Source organism: Rutilus rutilus (assembly GCF_951802725.1).
Source record: "Rutilus rutilus genome assembly, chromosome: 20".
Lineage (NCBI taxonomy): Eukaryota > Metazoa > Chordata > Actinopteri > Cypriniformes > Leuciscidae > Rutilus > Rutilus rutilus.
The window spans coordinates 12,145,114-12,163,285 of NC_140225.1; the positions used below are offsets into that span (position 1 = coordinate 12,145,114).

Here is an 18,172-nt window from a genome sequence, read left to right on the forward strand (position 1 = left end):
AACATGTAGGCCTATTGCACCAGTTTTTATGTAAATTGTCAATTAACTGAATATAGGCTATTTGTGGTTGCACCTCTTTATCTTTCTTTATTTTGTCTTCTTTCAGTGTTTATTATGGCTATTTTTTCCCTTTCGAGTCACCCTTGTAGTAGTTTGATGTAGTCTGTTAGAGATTGGAGTTGTAGTTTTGTCAGCTTCCTGCCTCTCTTCTTTCGATCTATTGGGAAGAACTAACTGTTTTACCATTTTGTTTTGCTCACATGGAATACCCATAGAGGATGTGTATTAATCCTGGGTGCTACCTCTAATAGAATTATCAACTCCTGATGTTGTGCACGCCATAAATCTTCGCCCTGCTTGCTGTCTTCCTCTTGTCAGAAAGTGCAAGTGTGCACTTCTGCTGCGGTGCACTTTCCTAGTGGCATTTCATATTTATTTCCCCTTCTCTTTTCTGCTGTGGGAGCTTGATCATGCTTTTTTTTGCAGGCAGGGGGTGGTTGTACTAGGGCTGCTTGATTATGGCAAAAATCATAATCACAATTACTTTGGTCAATATTGTAATCATGATTATTTAAAGGGGTCCTGTTATGCCCTTTTACGAAGTCTTGATTTTGTTTTTGGAGTGCTCTAGGATATGTTTTCATGCTTGATTGTTCAAAAAACTATTTTTCACATTTAGCTCCTTTTTCCCCAGTCTAGGCAAACGCGCCGTTTCGATGAACCACCTCCTTCCGAAATATGAAATGTTTTGTGATTGGTTAGCTTGGCCCAGTGTGCTGTGATTGGCCCAGTGTGCTTTGATTGACACCGCTTGGCTTGTGTTCGCGAAATGTCCCGCTACTCCCGCCCCTTCATAACAGCGAGGTCTACTTACTCAGATGTAAATAAGGATGCCGTCAATTTCAAACCAATTCAAGCCTGATTTAGACTTAATTATAATAATAATAATAATAATAATATTAACAAACAAGAGGGTTGTGCAGAACGGATTTCATTCACGGACTATGCAAGCACGGCTTTCACAGAACGTTTCAGAGTGGTATGTTTTGTTTTTCTAATTTTCACCCGACACTTTAGATACAATGTTATACACCATTTAATCATGATATTTGTCATTTGTAACCCAAACAGTAGCGTAATCGACACCTTTTTTGTGTATTCTGTGTGGGCGCGGATTATTTAAATGAGGAACATTATGACCTCATAAGATCTGGAAAAATCACGTAGTCCAAACGATCCATTTGTTGTAATTCTTGAGAAGTGGATTCTGTTGAATAAAACATCTCCCTTTGGAGTGGACTATGATCTTTGTAACCTTGCAGATCTTTTTTATTCTCAAACAGTAACATTGCAGACTAACTAAAGTTGAAAAAGCATAATATAAAAAATAAAAAAAAAGCATAACATTTAGCGTTTATTTGACATGTGCGCACCCAAAGCTCAAAATTCACTTTGCTTGTCTGTGCTTTGCCCCGTCTCGGAGGGCGCACACAGAAAGTCACTTGAGGAACTGAGCGTGTTCTCTTTTCGCGCTTTTGATAACTCTTTATAATATCAAGAAGGTCCCATTTTACGAAAGTCGTGTTACTTTTTTCCCCCAATGATTTGCACGTTAGGTTTGGACTTTTAAGAAGTGAAAGTGCACCGCTGGAAAATAAATGGAATGGAGACCAATGATAGTTTTATCCGATTATTGTATTTTTATAATCGTTGGAAGTTCCCAGCGATTTTTGGAAATACAATAATACAAACTGAGCAATTGTTTTTGTGTGTGTAATGTTAAGAGTGTTTGTTTCAACTGGGAATGTGCCATTTTAAGGTTTCTCTTGTATGTACACAGCCAAGCAGGCTTTTAACATCACTAGCTTTGCATTCACTGACATTAAATGTTCTTGATGTTCAGTGAATTATACATAAAGACCAATGCATGTTTTAATACTAGCCCCGCTGTTTGGGGCACAACGCAACTTTTCTACATTCATTAAAAAGGCATGGCACTTAAGTGAATGTCATCGGCCCGTCGGTGGCCAGGCATCTTGCTACAATGCTACAGTCCTACATTTGCCTTTTTAATCTTCGTTGGATCTGGATAGGATGTTTGTATAGTCCTGACACAATTCTGTGAAGCCTGCGGGCCACAGCAATCAGCCATGCAGATCTCTCTCTTGTTATTAATGTGGGACCACAGAGACTTTTGCCTTTTATCAGATACACCAGCCTGAGATTCATCTTTTGCCCAAATGTGCCTATTCATCATAAAGCGCAGTTGCATAATTGCACAAAGGGCCTTATTTGCAGTCAAAATAATTAATTTATCTTTTTGCAATTTCATACAAGTAAAAATATGTAGGTATTTTGTTCTTCATCAAACATGTAGCTTGTCTTCTGTCACAAAGCTCTTGTGAACGATGTAAGTGGAAAATCTCATATCGAATGTACTGTACACTGATTCTCACACACAAAAAGCAATGGGTCCTGCTTGCAGTTACCATTTTCCCTTACAGAAATCATATCTCAGCTGGCCCACCAATCATGAGTGGGAGGGTCACTTTTATTAACTGTCTCCTCCTGCTGGGACGCAATATGCAGATGAGATGGGGGTACATATACATGCAGGTACATTTGACCTTGCATTTGAAAGCAACATCTTAACAAACCAGCAGCCTGTTTCCAAACAGCATGTCATTATCTACTCACCCTCATGTCTTTCCAAACCTTGTATGACTATCTTTCTTCTATTGAAATCCAAAAATGATAAGTATGATCCGATGAGCATTTTTTGGGCCGATCACTGGAAGCAGTATTGGCCGATACTAGGGGTGTAGCGATACCGACTCGTGTCACGATTCTGAACTCACGATACGATATTATTGTGATACTCCAAGACATGGTAAAAGGTTAACAAAAATTTTTTATTTGATATGCTAAATTCGGCATTACATTGGGGTTGGAAATTAATAGGCTTGGACTGAGGGTGCTTGTAACCCAATGCACAGGACAATGGTGACCCCAGAATATTCATGATTCTGAAGTTGAAAATACAGAATAATTTTAGACAAATATGCTTATACTCTGTCACTGATATATTTAAAATAATGTTGGCCAATTTTTCCTGGTCACATAAGATATTTGGCATTATCAGGACCCACATATTGCATTATTATACATTTATATTCAACATTTATATATAGTAGGTTAATGTAGAACTGACACAAAAACTCTGTAAACTTATTTTTTTTCTCACAAAGTAATTTTCATTTTGGTTGAAATATACACAATACAGATTGTCACTATCCACGATACATATTGTTGTATTTTTTTATAGCGATATATTGTGATACAATATATGTGATGCGATCTGGGAAAACCCACCACATGGTGAAATTTTACCTATTACAGGTTTTGATATCATATGGATGCTGGTATCAAGCCCTTTCCAAATCTGTTTTTATTTTTATCATAGCTTATTGGTAGCAGAAGTTATGTTTATCTGAAGTCGGCCGATCTCTATGATTTTCTGGAACGGAATTTTGAGAAAAACAGGTTTAAATAACTGTCACCGTTGAGACGCGTCCATCTCGCGATTGTTATGAAACTGCGTGACATTATAGTTTAAACAGGATTGGCGCGAAATGCGCACTATACACATTCACTGTACATGTATGTGGTTTATTTTAAAGGTAAACTATCTTTGTAGTGTTACGAGACGGACAGGTGTATGGGATATACGGCGATTGTTTTGTTTTTTTCCCCTCTGCCGGGCGTTAATGGTCGCATAGAATGCATTAGAGAAAGAGAGTATTTTCAGCTTGACACTATAAATCGCTGTTTTTCTGCACTAAACAAGGACATTTTGCCAAGATATTTTCAGAGATAAGAGAAAAGATGTTATAGAATAATAATTTAATGGAAAAAAAAAATTTGACAAAAAAACCTGACATTCAAACTATTTTGGAATTTACTGAAAACGGCTGAGCGCGACATCCGACGGGTTTTCCCAGATCGCATCACATATTGTTACACCCCTAGCTGATACCGGTCATCGCAATAAATAGGCCAACTATTCCTAACAACAATATATTTTAAGTATAAAAAAATTAAGATGAGAAAGTATCATGAATTGACAACTCATGATTTATTGGCAAGCAACATAGGCAACATATTCCGTTCCCTCTCTTAGAGGTGATTAGGAACAACTTGGAGCTTAACAAATACTGTATTTTGTTCCTGTGAAATAATAAAAAAATAAAAAATAGTCCATCAAAAAAGTAATCAAATGAAAAGCAACACTGCATACTGTAGTTTTCACTGTATAAATTAGATATAGATTAAGCCTACCAAATCTACTAAAGTCTGCCGTCTTTAAAGTCTTTCGTCTTTTCCTGTTGGATTTGACATTGACTCAGACTGCAAGCAGGAATATTAGGCTGCTGTCACTTTCAGACTATTGCACAGATCCATTAGCCTATACTGTTACAAATGCGACTTGTTTCCCTACTGTTTATGTTCACTTAAAACATAACCGACGGTGTTTAAGCGAATACTCACCAAGCTGGCCATTTTGACATATTTCTTAGTTTTTAACCGTTTAGACGCGAACCCAAAGTTCACTTTACTTGTCCTTGTTCCACTCCGTCTCGGAGTGCACATACAGAAAGCCACTTGAGGAACAGAATCACTTTCGTGCCTTAATCCAGTTTTAATAACTCGTTTTATTATCGAGCACATCATGCAGTTTAGCAACAGTAGTATTCTACGACAATCACTGATATAGCTGATTTGGGCCTTAAGTTTGGGCTTTTAGTGAGGAACGAAAGCGCAGCACTGTGAAGGAAAGAAATGCACTAAAATTGAGACCACGGATCAAACTATATAAAGCTATTATCGTCCGATAACGATCGGTGCCCGGTGAATCAGAGCACCCCTTAATGGTTTTGTCGATAAAATGAAAGTCAATGAGGTCCAAAACAACAATGGATTTGTATGGAAAAAAACGATTTGAAAGTGAGTAAATGACAGCATTTCCACTTTTGGCTGACCTGTCTCTTTAATGCAGTTCTCTATACACAAACCCAGGAATGGGTAATAATGAAAGGCTTGTTCCCTTAGATGAGATGCACATGCACGCTGCTCGTGTGAGTTTTATAAGCAGTGAAGGATCAGTGGTCTGTGCTGCTTGAATAGATCTCGCAGCGGAGAAGAATATTCCAGTACTGATTCCATTTGCATTAACTCTGGGAAAAAACAGCACTTCCCCTCTACGTGTGATTTCACAGGTCAAGGTAATGCTCATATCTCACCTGTCAGCAGAAGAATGGCAACAACAGGGGTGATAGAAAAATGCACACACAAATACAGATACAAGCAGAGGTGCAGAACGCTCTGTACCAGAAGATAAATTAGCTGTTTTGATGCAGTTCCTCTCTGCGTTTGTTCGTGGCTGTGCAATCGGGGATACTTGTGTTGTGTGTGTGTGAAAGAGAGAGTGTATACGAGTGACCTTTAGTGGTTTGGGTTCCATCGGGGGCAGATTAATTACTCTGTAGCATTAGCATGACGGGCCATGTGCTTGTCAGCTCGCAAATGTCACCTCATGAACTTCAGCCACTCTGATTAGAAGTGAATATACTTTCTTAAGAGATTCTCCTTTTTTCATTGTGGAATGTTTTCCCTCTGGGGGCTGATCTCAATGCTGAGCCCACCCAAACCTCTATCTTTCGCACCCAATCAGAATTTAGGCACAGATAGTGTTAATCTGTTTTTTATAATTCATGCATTGATTAAAAACAATATATGGCGGGATGTTTTGAGAAGTTGATTAAGGGGTATAGAATGTCAACATGTGAACCTATAGAATCAGGTCCCAAATCTGCGCAAGATGTCAGCGCCATATTAGGCTTTACTTATCACCAATGGAAGAGAGTGAAGGGGCGTCGTCCATCTTTTTTTACACTCTATGCTTCTTACGCATTAAAGTTGTGTAACTTGTTATAGGGCTGTAAAACAATTAATCGCAATTAATCACATCCAAAATAAACGTTTGTTTACATGTGTGTGTACTGTGTATAATTATTTTGTAGCCTATATAAATACACACACATGCATGTATATATTTAAGAAATATTTGCATGTATATACTGTATATTTAAGTCAAAAACCAACAAGATATTTTTTTTCACCATGTTTTCAAGTTTTTTACCTCAGGTTCAAAAAATACAGAAAGAATGCACAAACTGAAAACACTAAATAATTTTGTGATTTATTTCCATTTGTTATTTTCAAAAGGAAAACAGAGCAGAGGTCACCTTTCTTTAATTCCAAAGCGAGAGATGGACTTTTGTTTGTCTATTATTATTTTGTGCTGTATTATTTGGTTACGGTGTTATTTCGGTTTCAAAAAGCAGCAATAAATAACACTTTAAAATCTAAAGAGTGTTCATGTGATTTTATACATTAGTGTTGTGAAATTAATGAATGCATAATAATCATGATAATAGTGAAACTGTGATTATTTCCTCAGACTATAGTCGTACCAACAAAATCTATTGTCGTTGCATCCCTAAATGTACACTTATTCGTTCCGCGGATTTTCGTGTCTTATGTATACACGACAAATACAGCGTTGTAGCCTAACCACAATTAACCACCAATAATCACAATAAGCTCTGCCGTTTTGTTACTTTCGATAATAAACAAACTGTCATCTTTCATATTCTGTCCATTTTATCACAAAATTGTTGCGTGACACTGTTTAGGCGCCTCAGTTCAAGCGGCAGCGCGAGTGAATGCGATCATATTTTCTTCTTAATACTAGTTACAGAATAAACATGAATGAACAACTGAAGGTATGTTGAAGATACTTATTTAATGTAAGTGTAAAAAAATCTGTCTTGAAAATGACACCCATTGTGTAAATGATTTCATCAACGAATTGGAGTAAAAACATAATTTTATAATTAGATTTAGAAGTTAATGCAAAAACTGCCTTACGTTTGCATACAATTTGTTATTTGAGTGTTGTTGATTTATTACATCTAAAAATAAATAGCAATTGAATTTAGGCTGTTGTTAACCTTTTAATATTATAGTAATGTGCAAGAAAGGGCTACCTATAAAATGTACAGCATTTGCAGATATTTTTTCATCCTTACGAAACTTTTAATTGTAATTGAATTAATGAAAGACAGAGACACAATTTTTTCAGTAAACCACTGTTCAATAAAAAAAAGCAATTTTATGTTTAGTTTTCTCCCCCCTGTTGTACTGCACGGTATAGAACCGAACCGTGACCGTGACCGAGGTACGTACTGAACCGTCAGTTTTGTGTACTGTTACACCCCTAGTCAGAAATATTAGGGATTGAATTTGCAATGCATTTTTGAATTTGGCAGCAATATGCTTTCGATATTCAAGAGTGAGATTGATGCGCAATCATGCTTTTTGTCTGTGCATCTCATCACGTTTCAGAGCAGGTGCGCATCTTATCAACTTTAAACTCTCAAATTTTCCTTGTGTGCTCTATACAATAGAGATATGTCTTGCTTATGTCTCCTGAACATGGTCAGGTGCAAGGAGCTGTGAGAGAGAATCTCTGGAGTGTCAGTGTAGAAATGCTGGACTCAGTCTTGTGTAACTCTCCTCTACTGTGCTGATTTGCTACATACCACACAGTTAAAATCCCATGATAGACTACTAATCCTCACCTTCTGGCAGACTGTTTACTATCACTCTCGCTTCCTCTCCCTCTGTCTCACGGTCTTTTTCTTTCTCTCCTCCATTCTTGCTCTATCCCCAAGTGGGAGACTCTGGTTTACAATAGGATTAGAATCCCCATCCACAGTGGAATCCGTCAGGCAGAGTTATTAGTGTTGCTCTCGGTGTGTTAATTGGCAGATACAGCAGATCACATTGGCAGTGAGAGGTCCAAACAAGATAAACATTGTCCATAATCTGCTAATGTCAGAAGCATCTTTCATTGAGTCTGTCCAGTGAGACATGTTTCTTCATCGACAGCATCAGAGCTCATCTCAGCAATCTTTAAAAAAAAATTTTTTATACATGCGTAAGAATAAAGGTACATGGAAAAACGATCTGCAATACTGTGTGCATGCATAAATGTGTATAACGTGTATGAATGATTCATAGCTGAAGCCAATAGTATTGCATTATTTATGCATAGTGTCCAACGGCTGGCCGGCTCATCCATGAGGCTCAGGGGGTTAAGTGTCAAGGACCAGCATCCCACGATCCCTCAGGTTCTCGCCCCAGAATTGCCTGCACTAGGCGTCTCGTGCAGTTTAGACTTGGACAATAGAGTGCTGCTCCTTTCTGCATGTATGAGGATCCAGAATGATGAGACTTCTGCTTCCTCATGGGGAAAATGCACGTTGATGATGAGTTTGTATTCATAAAGCAAGGGAATCACATGAAAATGAAGCATATAAAGGTTTGTTTTGACCTGGTTATTTTACCTTTAATTTTAATGTTACAGCAGTACTAAGCCCTGATTTCTAAAAGAAATGCTCAAGGTCAGAGTTTTTTTTGTGTGTGTGTGTTCTTAAGTCATTCAGTGTCTTTTTCCGCTCATTTGGTCTGAGGAATATAGGAAAAAGACAGGTTACATTGATGTAGACCTGAACAGCAGGGGCTCAATTTGTGGAGCTTCGAGCTGCATTGGTAATGATCCTTCTCTCTCTTTTTCTCTCTGCAGGTCTTTGGCTCTGCTGATAAACTCCCTCCAATAAGGTAAGCTGTGTAGATATATCTATGACCATGTGAATGTATTATCAGATTAATGGAAACCATGATAAAAAAAAAAAAATCATGAATAATGAAATGTTAAATGTAATCTTTAACAAATCTTCTTAAAATAAATATCAATTTTCATACTGCACGTTGTTTTAATGCATACATTTACTTATCATTATTTAAGATAGTATATAATAAAAAATTTCGGTCATAACATGAAAATAATCATCCACCAGAATTTTTGTATCAGTGCATCCCTAGTATAGCCTGGAAATCCAGACCTAAATCTGAAAGATTAATGGTCTGGCATCGACTAATGAAAATCGGCCAGCTCGAGGGGCGACACCAAGCATGCATTTGAAAATCTCACTGCACGCAATTGGATAACACTACGACCAATCACAACAAGCCCCATACGCTTAGCTACCAGCGGAGCTAACTGGTAGATTAGACTCTTGCCGTATCCGGTCGGCAAAACAGCAAAAACACCCTTCTTGCAAAGGAACGATTCGAGCGCCATCTTCTGTTCCTCTTTTAGATAAAAAGCTAAGTCTAACTCGTTCATTGTAGCGGCCAAAGCCGTTTCAAACAACTCGTGTTCATCCATAGCCATCTTGCAATGTTTACTAATGACTTCGACGTCACAGCGCTGTCATCATCTGTTTAGCTCGCCTCTGGCGATTTCCTATCTATATCAGATAACCCGATGTGATTGGTGCAGCTCGGATACAAGGGCATATTTAATGAGCATCAGTACTCGACACCAGAGTAAACTCGCTGAGCAAATTCAACTTGTGCTCTCGTGAGAACTCGTGAGTATCCCTAGTATATGTGTATCATAAAGAAAAGAACAAGTTGTGACTATCGGGACATTATTTCAGTGAGAAATGGCGCTAGAACAGGTTTGTCATTCTAACAGTTGAAAATAGAGGATAGAAAAGCTCAGTGTAAAACAAACTCAAAGTTGAGATAATGTGGTGGGGGGGGGGAGTAATCATACTGGAGAGAGCAGCCATCTATATCAAATGTGCACCATCGGATTCTTTGATACTTTTATGCTATAGCAGCATAAACTCAGGTCCCTTTGATATCTTCACGCAGTAGCAGCATAAACTATTCCCTCCATCTCCAATTGCTCCCAGGCTGAATGGAAAATACGACATTTAAATTTTTTGCTGCTTTGAGGTGGTTTCCTCTGTTTAGGCAACATCTCGTCTCTGAAGTCGGAGTTTGAAGTCTCTACAGTGTAACTGAGGCACAGCATTCATGCGGAGATAGTTTAAATCCCTTCCGCTCATATGTTGAAACAGTGTTGTGATGACCAAATCTCTTCAACCCCTCCTTGTTTTCTCCACCTTTCCTCTCCTCCTTTCTCTTCTCGCCCTCTTCCAACTACATCTGACACCTCTCACCCCGCTGAGGATGCCTGTTGTCTCCGTCTGCCAATCTGTTTTTTTACTGTATAGGATGTGATTAAAATAGACAACTTTCTAAAGGAGGCCATGTCATATGCTTAGCTTATTCTTTTGGCCTACCGGCGCTAGTTTCTTTCTCTCTTTTTTTTTTTTTTCTCTCTGCAGTAGCTTCTAATGTGGCTGTGTAATTTATGGTAGGTTCGGGCAGAGCTGTTTAATGCCCTCTCTGCCATCGGCAGCCTACGTGAGTGCCTGCAGAGATTCATCTGTGAGGAGCATCTAAATATGAAACAAATGAAATGCAGCAGCAGGAAAAACAAAACCAGGACAGATGATTAATGTGATTTACTCAGCCAGCAGACCTGTAAGTTTTCTCCACCGGTCCCTCGCTCACTCGCTTGCTAACCGTGGGACAGATCTTGTGTTTTAAACCGCCTCCCAGATGGGCGGCGAGTGTGAGTGCAGGTTGAAGGCTGTTGCTGGTAATTGCGGAGCTGCAAATGGATTTCTGTAACACAAGCTGTAGTGCATTTAATGTAGTTTGATCCACATGCTCAATCACAGGCTTGAAGGGTGACCTCCAGCATGGGGCCACGCTGTCTCTGTGTTTACCCAGGGCAGGGTCTCACCCCTCCTCCCTCCTTGTAGCCTCGGGCCCTACGCCTCGCATCTTAACCAGACCTCGCCGGTCATGTTAGCTCACACACTCTTCCTCTGTCGCTCCGGATAAGCCGCAAACAAATGCAGACCTTCCACATGTCTTATTTCTACATTCATATGGCCCTATGAAATCGGATTTTTTTTCCCCCCAAATTCAGTTTTTTCTGTAAATGTAATAATCAAAAAGCACATCTAATCAATTAAAATTAAATAAAACTTTAACAATTTCAAGGTGCATTGCGCAAGTCTCTGAGTTTTTGCAGAACTATGCCCCCTTCTGGCGACACGCGAAACTGCAACCAGAGTTGTGCACGCGGTTATGTGGAGTTTGCGTTGGGGTTTGGGATGAACTAGAAGCCGGTCTCTTTGAATCCATCTTCTATTTTTGTTGTCTTCGCTGATGCGGATAATGGCGGCGAATACACAAACCTGCCAGACATAGCCAGGTAAGCGTGAACGCGCATGACGTCACGCCCAGTCGATTCCGTCCCGAATCCCTCTTATTTATTTTACTGTACAGGATTATAGAGGCAATCGCAGTGATCATAGAAGGGCTCATTCAGCCCATCAGGCAATTGTTTAAGCATGTATGGGTTAGAAAAATGGGTATTTTTAACATGAAAAGTTGCTTAATGCACCTTTAATTATAAATATTTTTCTGAAATTCTGTTGTCTATTTGAATTTGAGTTAATAGAAATGTATTATCAAATTAAGGCATAAAAATAACAATTTATTAAATGTATTATTATTACTTTGAGGATTACATTTTACTGTACAATATTAATATATTTGTCATAATTTCTCAACCAAACTTTTATTTTAACAAGGTTGACGTGAAGACCTATGATTTTCTGTGTGTATCTGACAACAGTTTTTTCAAATGAAATGATGAAATGCTGGTGAAGTGACTTTCAGAGCAGCGCTGGAGATTAAGTTCATGAGGATTGTCCTCCATATAGTGAGAGAGCAGATGCTCCAAACACCATGAGCATCATGCATGCTTCAGTACGTGTAGAAAACGAAACCGCGCCACTCATTCACACAAAGACATGCATATTTAAATAAGTCTTTTTATGTCCTATTTGACTAAGTGTACAGCACTACTTTAGAAATTTTCAATTTTCAAAATTTGGTGACATTCAGTGTGATACGGTATATTGCAATTTTATTATCTAGATTCTTTGATTCCTTCTGTGTGTTTTGCTTCACAAAATCATAGGGCCCTACATTCATGACCGTGTTCTATTTTCACCATATGGCAGCATGCTAATAAGCAGACCTCATAGATGGGCTCAATGCCCAACAGGCTCATCTGTCCCGGCTAGCTAATGGCTTAACTGGATTAGCCGGTTCCCCATGCGGGCTGATCAGAGCTCATAACGCTGATCACCTCCATTGATCCGATTGATCAGGGCCTTGCTTATAGTGCTGAAGTGTGCGGCGCGAAAGTCACTGTTCTGTTCCTCTCCCTAACGTGTCCTGAGGGGACACAGACACAGACTCCGCACAGATGGGCCACCTGAGGATACATGGGAGGTAATGGGGTGAATGAGGGGGAAAGAAGTTAAACCGAAGGCTGGTTTGAGACAGATGGAGTGAAACTGAACCTGAGACACAGTGTCTGGTTATTGATGGGCACTTCCTGTCATCAGTATTGGCCTCTTGTCGTCTTAAACCAACATAAGGCCCTGCTACTAATCAGCTGTGGTAATCTGCATGCACACAATCAGTCCCGCATTGACCTGGCAATCTGTCATCCAAGATTTGTCTAGAAATATATAAATACGCTAATCAACACGTCTTGAAGAGAACACCTGCTTGTGTCCTTTTTCATTTCGTATGCTGCCTTCGTTGCTGCTTCGTTTTCAAAGTTATCTTAAAGTCCTCTCTATTTTCTCTGCCACTTTTGCTAATGAAGTGAGATTTTTGGAAGCTGGGACACCATCCAAATGAGACCTTTTTCCTCTCCTGTGTGTTTTTTTTTTTTTTAATCTTCACCCCACCACCATTCTGAAATGAGACATTCTGTATCAAAAATTGCACTCCTTGATGAGGCCCTCACCGAATTCATTTCCTGCCTGTTGTGATTGATTAATTGATGTTGTTAAATGGCTCCTTTGGTAATGGCTTTTCAGTATGGCATCCAAAATGAGAGCCAGGCTAAAGCACAGTCTGTCGCAGTCCCTTACGGCCAGAGCAGCTCTGTCTTTTCTGTTCACTGTGATTGTTAGTCTGCCGTGTTAAATCACAGGGGCTGTGCCAGTGCTGACATCACTCAGCTGTGCCCTAATGGAGCAGGTTGGCTCTGTTTCTTTTGTTTAAGTACAGGTCAAGACACCGTGTAGCTTTGACAAGTTAGACACCTTCCTGCATTCAGCCATGGAAAGAAGGGACTATATTGCTTTGGCATCTTGCTCCCGTTGTATTTAAGCAGGTGGTGTCCATTTCGCTGATCAGCCTTTCAGGCTGTGTTATGGCTGGCTGTGCTCTTGTGGATCTTGGAGAGAAGGAAACCTGGGTTAGGTCAGACTGAGTTCACGCAAGTGACAGGCTATATTAATCAAGTCACTCATTGAGGTCCTTTTAGTTTGTCAGGTCAGTAGCACATTATACTCATACCTCAGCTTAATTCATTATGAAGAATGAATTTCATATTAACTGCACAAGTGTGGTTTTTAATAAAAAAAAATTTTTTGCATGAAATGCCTATTAATGTCATCATGCTGACAACATACGGGATAATTTCCCTATTATTAAAAACTGTTATATATACAATTGCAATATACATAAAGTTAGATATTTCTTTGTATTTGTATATATTATAGTTTACCCCATTGTAATAAAATTAAGCCAAACATATACAGTACTGTGCGAAAGCCAGTTTAATTAGCCTACGTCTTTTGTTGTGGTGTGTCAGTAGGAAATATGAGTTTACATTTCCAAACATTCCTTTTGCCAATAAGTGTAATAATTCAATGAGATTCTTGTATGTCTGACAACAGCTAGTATGCTCCACACGGAGTATGCTCACCACCATAGAGTCTGTCTGTGATTAATTACATGAAGAAACAAAACAAAAAAACTGAGACGACTAAATCCTGAAGAACTGTGGCAACGTCTCCAAGGCATTTGAAGAAAACATTCATATTCTAACTTATGAATTGGAAAGGAAACAATTCTTTAATTCTGGATTTTAGCTAAATCTGGTAGCAACACTCAGGCAACCACCCAGAACCGCTTGACATCATGGCAGTTTTACAGGTGCAAGCACAAATTTTTTCAGAACATGTAAACATCTAGTTTACACTGTGCTTCAAGACTATGTGCCAGTCTTTTCCATTGTTTTCCTGCATTCTATGTAAATTAGACCGCTTTAGGCAACACTTTCTACAGATGTTTAAGAAATGCATTGAACATTCAATCTATACTTGGTTTCTTTCTAATGGAAATGGAGCCCTGAAGCTTTAACTTTCAACAAATTCCATCACACCTCTTAGTCATAAGTCACACGCTCACACACAGCAGTTCCCTGCCCCGCACAGGCCCATGATCCTGCCGTAATGAGTGTGTACCCCCGCCCGCTGAGGTTCTGTCTCATTAGCTTTGCGCTAATGGAGCCCTACAGGTCTGGCTGCACCGACTTCTCCACTACCAGCCTAACGGTAAGCCATCATGATGGCTATTGCCTGACGGACAGCTGGCCGGCTGACCTGAACCGAGACCTCATCACCAGGGTGAATTCATATTGCTTTCACTGCTGCTGTCATTACTGCTGACTGTGCATGAGGGGGTAATTTGTACTTGGCTTGCTGGAGAATTAAGAGCAGCGATGAAGAAAGAATGAGGGGGAAGAAAAGGAAGTCATCTGAACCAAGGCCTCTAGGGTTGCTGCAGTGCAGATGGCCTTGTCAGAGAAGAAACTGTCATGCTTCTCTCTCTCTCTCTCTCTTCCTCTTTCTCATTTTGTGGGGTTGAGGCTGGACATTTGTCAGTGTCGCCCACTTCCCAGCTCTCCCTCAGCTATCACAGCAGAGACAGGATGAGGCCGTTGGCAAAGACCAGACATGGGGTGTGCTCTGAATCTGTCTTAGTCAGTTTGTGTGTATGTGCATGCCTGTGTTTTGGAGTTTGTTTGTGTGGGAAATGGTATTTGTTGCATGTAGCAGACCTGTGGAAAAGGGATGTTTTTAACTCACCTTTCAAATTGTATTCATCTCTTATGGTGCCTGTATGTTAAAGGTAGGAAAATCAGGGGGCGATTGAATGTGTGCGTTTTTGTGTGTGAGCGAGGAACACTTGGTAGTGTTGATTGCATGCTACTGAAAAGCTGAGATGGCACGTTTCCAGGTGCTCTGAGTGAGACTGTGAACAGTGCTAGTCTGGCAAATGAAATGTCCAACAAATTTCATCCAGACACTCAATAACTGCATCAGGTTTACACTCACGACATGATGTTACAAGACTTCATCAGTGCACCAGCTGCTCTCTGCTACACCTTTCAAACAGGTAACAAGCAATTTTCGTTTGCACAACCCCACTTGTTTGAAAGAAATTAATACTTTTATTGCAAAGATGCAAAAAATGTATCAAAAGTGACAGTAAAAAAATGCTGTACTTTAGATCAAATAAATGCAGCCTTGGAGAGCATTAGACGATTATAAATAAAAAAAGTCACTTAAAAAAAAACCCCACATTTTACTGTTTCTACTGGAACTACAACAGCGAAATAATGTGCGTAGTGGTGCATGCAATTTGACTTGGACACCAACAGGCACACAGTGACAGTGGGAACTGCTGAGTCATTTATAGAGAGGCCAACCGTCATTGACTTTTCTCCCCTCAAACAGAGTAACCCGATCTGATCTTGAGATGTGAATCTAAAGCCATTGCAATTTGAAGCTGTGTTTTTCCATCAGCTCAACTTAACACCAGCACAACTTTATATTTCTACCAGCTTTACAATTGCAACTTTACACCAACAGCATAGCTTTACCTTACCTTGTCACTCCAGCAGCTGCTCTCAGCGGGGGTAACCAAACACCAGTGCACTCCCTCTCCTCCACATCAAGCTCAAGGGGGAATTTCAGCAGTGCTCTAGTCTAATATGACTTCAGTGTTTGGTGTTTAGGCTCAATAGACTGATGTTTTTTTTTTTTGACTAAGAATTAACAAACAGAACGGCACGTCTTACAGCAGATGCCTGCCATTGGCATAAAACAAAGATGTGATAGCAAAACAGCTCAACACTGTGTTTTCTGCTCTGTTCATTGTGCAGAGATCCAAACAGATGGCTGTTCTGACTTCAGATCAGTCTAAAGTTTAGCAGGAATGATATGGCCGCTTGCTGTGTTTCTTCCTTGACTTTCCCTCACTTCCTGTTTACTTTGTGTGAGCAGTATATGGAGCATGTAGAGAGTGAGGGCGAAACAGAGCAGATATGTGAGCTTGAAAGCCGAGAGCCATCCGTAATGAGCGCATGCAGCTTAATCACGTACAGGAACGTTTGGGATCTGTTTCCACCAGAAGGACGAGCGGAGTAATGAAGCAGCCGAGGAATGAGAGAAGCAGAATGCATGTGAGGACGGAGAGAGAAAGGAAGAAGGGGGTAATGGGGAGAAGAGACGCCCAGAGGGAAAGAAAAGAGGAGATGAGGGTGCAGGAAGTTTCACTGCTTCTCTGGGTGGAAAGAGGAAAGATTATAGGAAAGATAGATGTAGGAAAACTATATCTAAGGTGTGTCCAGATTGCTGGAAACGGTGTAAAAACTGTAAATAGCTTCAGGCTTACAACTAGAGAGGAATGAAGCCCAGTCCATGCTGACATTGGTTGTCTACAAGCATTATAGTTTGGTTGAAGATGTTATCATAAACAAATAGTGCACATGGTCAGTCACGGCACACATAGAGTTAGAAAGTAATGTTCACTCACACAATCCCAAACACAGATGGAAAGTAAACCAACCCTCAGGATTGCCGCTCTGGAATGAAGAATAGTGATGGGATTTGTGAGGAATTCAACAAATCTGGTTCAGATTCCAATTGATGATTCTGATTCATTGATGACTGCATTAACAATTTATGGCATCCTCCCTTTATAATACAAAAAAGTTCAACTATATTTAAAATTTGACCATGGCTCTGCCATAATTTCTTTTGCAGTGGAACTACAGATTCAGCAGCTGCATAAAGGCCGCAGGAAATAGTCATTTTAGTACAGCGTTCAGTTCGCATAAACAAATTAATGCAGTCCTTCAAGAACAGCTAACGCAACTGAGCTTTTACAATAAAATATTCTCAAACCTTATGAAGAATGACTGTTGCATTTCCATCCAGACGTGATGACTTCAGAGCAGAGAGACCATGCGCTTCTCAGTCAGCATCAAACAAGAAGGATTGTCTGTGCCTTTGTTTGTGGTGGTGGTCATGCTCTCTCATCTGGCCTGTGTGTCCTTGTTAGCAGAAGCCATGGTGTGCCGATATAGCAGCCTGTCTGTCTGTCCATTCATCTTTGTCTGTCTATCTCACCATATCCACCCCTAGAGAGTCTGTTGTTTTCGCTCTCTTTTTCTCCCCATCAGTATCATAGCTTGTATCACCCTATATCACCCTAGCTTCCATTACTACTTTTAACTCAAGGGTCTTTTCTAATAAGGCATTTGTTTTAAGCCAGTGCACACTGCAAGATTCAGTGGCCTGGACACATTTAAAGACTTAAAAGTTTTGTATTTTCTGTCGTGTTTTCAATGTCATGGGCATTGTTGACGTCATCTTGATGTCAACTTTGAAAGGCTTGTTGTCATTTTGCTCTAATTGCACAGAACGGGAAAGAGGTGAAAAATATAGATGTGACGAACGATGTCTGGAGGACTTGGGCCACCACTTCCTACTGCTCATCTGTTCTCTAGCTATTTCATTGGCTGTTGAACATACTTCACAAACCTGATGACCAGTCTAGTTGTCAAATAAGTTTGAATCATTGTCATAACATCTGCTGAACATGTCTTCTAAGTGTTGACGATCACATGCGGCAAGTTGGCTCACATCTGACTTTTTGTTGCAAACCTTTACCGGCCTTCTGTCTTGTGTGTGCTGTGCTTTACGGTGTGTTGTTGTTGTTGTTGTTGTTTCATCTCACTGTGTGTGAGAAAATGTGGGGTTGTATGATTTTATTTGATATCCATTTCGTTGGTGTTATTGTTTTTGAAAGCTTGACATCTTTCCTTCATTTGATCTCTTTCTCTCTCTGGCTCTCCCGCCTGCAGGCTGATGATCGTCATCGGGATCTGCAGGTTGTTTTAGTGGCAGTGACAGTCGTTCGTTGTGTTGTGGGGCTGGTGAGAGATAAGCTG

At 39.9% G+C, this 18,172-nt stretch overlaps 1 protein-coding gene across 4 annotated transcripts in view; it reads left to right on the forward strand.

Annotated features, from left to right (window-relative positions):
- ndst2a (N-deacetylase/N-sulfotransferase (heparan glucosaminyl) 2a) overlaps window positions 1-18,172 on the forward strand; it is a 117,682-nt gene that overhangs the window by 37,312 nt on the left and 62,198 nt on the right. For all 4 annotated transcript variants that reach the window (XM_084390875.1, XM_084390876.1, XM_084390877.1 and 1 more), the window contains exon 2: window positions 8,711-8,745. The gene's annotated coding sequence lies outside the window, so the exon portion shown is untranslated. The remainder of the gene's footprint in view (window positions 1-8,710; window positions 8,746-18,172) is intronic.